This window comes from Thunnus maccoyii, chromosome 4, assembly GCF_910596095.1.
Source record: "Thunnus maccoyii chromosome 4, fThuMac1.1, whole genome shotgun sequence".
NCBI classification, from domain to species: domain Eukaryota; kingdom Metazoa; phylum Chordata; class Actinopteri; order Scombriformes; family Scombridae; genus Thunnus; species Thunnus maccoyii.
In genome coordinates, this window is record NC_056536.1 from 29,537,756 (window position 1) to 29,539,925 (window position 2,170).

Consider the following 2,170-nt stretch of genomic DNA (forward strand, 5'->3'; position numbering starts at 1 on the left):
AGGTTTATGATATGCAAGTTCAGACAAGAATGAAAACAAAGACAGACCAACCAGTATAGACAACCCAAATAATCATCATGCAAGATAGTCTTTTAAAGACACAACTCAAATCAGCTTTCTCCCACTCAGTCCAGTCCAAACAAAAAGGGAGAAAAGTCTGAGGGCCTCTGGAGGACCGGTGGAGAACGGCAGCTAGGGACACAGTCAGACTGCAAAAAGAACCATAACATAAACAGCAGTGTAATATATGAATTTGCAGTAGGTATAGAACATAGCATTAAAACAATGGTGCATGTGCCAGTTAATACAAATCAATAACGGAAACAACAAGAACACAGTACAGAAATTTAAAAAAATATGCAGCGTAAATCAGAAAAAGTATTAACAAAAATGTAAAACAGTACAGAGCACAGGCAAATAATAGATTGAGATATTTTAGATCACAGAAGGAAGATGTCCTCAAAATAAACCACAACTATTCCTGTGTGGCACGATTGAGTGTGCTGTACGTCTGGTCATCCATAGTGATTGGATTAAGGGTCTCGTAGGTGGAGGATGGATTGACGTTCTCGTAGTCTTCCAATGTGGAGACTGGAGCAGAATTCTCATAGACAGGCTGAAAAAACAACAGTACAATTTACCAAGGTGACAAGGAATGATAATGTACATGAGATACATAACCATTTTAACAGCCCAGATATTCTTCTGTTAACTAAACATTTAGAGCACAGATACCTTGATGTAAAGTAAAAAAGGAAAACAAAGAGTTGAAAAAAGTCACCTCCATGTTTGTGCTGGTTAAGGGGGCCCTGCTGTTCACATCTGTGGAAGACAAAGTACAACAAAGGTGTTTTCATTCTTCTTCATTTGTAATTATTGAAAGAGTGAGAATAGGAAGGTAACTCACTATTAGAGCTTCCTCTTTTCTTCCACTTGTGTAGGAGCGGTAGAAAAACAGCCAAAAGCACCACAACCACAGTCACAGAAACAACCAGAGGAAAGATGATGAGGATGCGACCTGGATGAGAGACACACAGTGTTCAAAGTAGTTCACACTGCTGTAGAAGGGGAGTTGCTGCGGTTTATTAAGTCAGAATCAGAAACAGGTTTATTGCCAAGTAGGTTTACACATACAAGGAATTTGCCTTGGTGTTGTCCTACCACGAAAGATAGATATATAAATAAAAATGTATAATTAAAATTAGGGCCATATGAAATCCATTTTAACTTCTTTCAGGTTCCATTTTATTTTTTTGCAAATTCCGTGTTTTCCGTTTCAATTTTTCTGAATTTTTTAAACACATTTTGTCATTAAAAAGAGTGTCTTATCATGTGGTGGGTGAATAATTTCAATTTTTAACCGTTCAATGAGAAAACATTCAAAATTTAATGAATATCAAAGAAAGTGCTTCAATATAGTTATAAAACAAAATATTCCGTCCTTTTGTAAAATAAAGTACTTCGCATCTAAGCTTCACATTATAAATTAAAAAACAGTAAAAGTCTGTCTGCAATCTTCCATCTTTCACAGACATCTCCATTGAAGTACATGATTGTCAGCCTCTTTGTGTTCAGCTTAGTGAGTGCCTCTCGCTTGTAGAGTCTTGTATTTGCTGAAACTCCTCTAACAGTCGACTGAGCTGACTGGGTGAGTAGATGTAGGGCACTGCCACCTCCGCAACCCTTGGAATCTCACACTCAGGCCCCTCTAATATTCAACAAGATCCAAACCAAGTGTGTAGACTTCAATTTGCTTTTCCATGGCTGGAGCCTGCCTAGGATCAAACACTCTAACCAGCCTGTAGACATCTTTGGCCGGATGTATGTCCCAATTAGGGGTATCGCGATATACCGGTATTGACCGGTATTACCGGTACTGATATAACTGTGGTATTTAAAAAATGAAATATTGATATCATGTTAATAATACACATATAATAATATTGTGCATATAATCCACACAACTATGGTAAGAACATAACTCCTTGTCTTCAAGTGAGTACTCATGCGACACATCTTTGGAAAGCCAAGATTCTTGTGATTTGATTGATGCAAACCATTTCTAGATACAATCACAACAACTGTTTCTGTGGAAAATACCATCTAAAGTTCAGCTGAAGCTAATATGAGGTTTAACAATCTAATTTAGAAAAATCAAGTGGATATTTTC

The 2,170-nt window shown here is 37.1% G+C and overlaps 1 long non-coding RNA gene across 1 annotated transcript; it reads right to left on the reverse strand.

Annotated features, from left to right (window-relative positions):
- Nucleotides 1-374: 374 nt before the first annotated feature.
- LOC121895117 lies at nucleotides 375-978 on the reverse strand. Its single transcript, XR_006095682.1, has 3 exons — nucleotides 908-978; nucleotides 782-822; nucleotides 375-616 (listed from the first exon to the last, which is right to left on the reverse strand). It is a non-coding gene; the product is annotated as an uncharacterized LOC121895117 (long non-coding RNA).
- Between the last annotated feature and the right edge of the window lie 1,192 nt (nucleotides 979-2,170).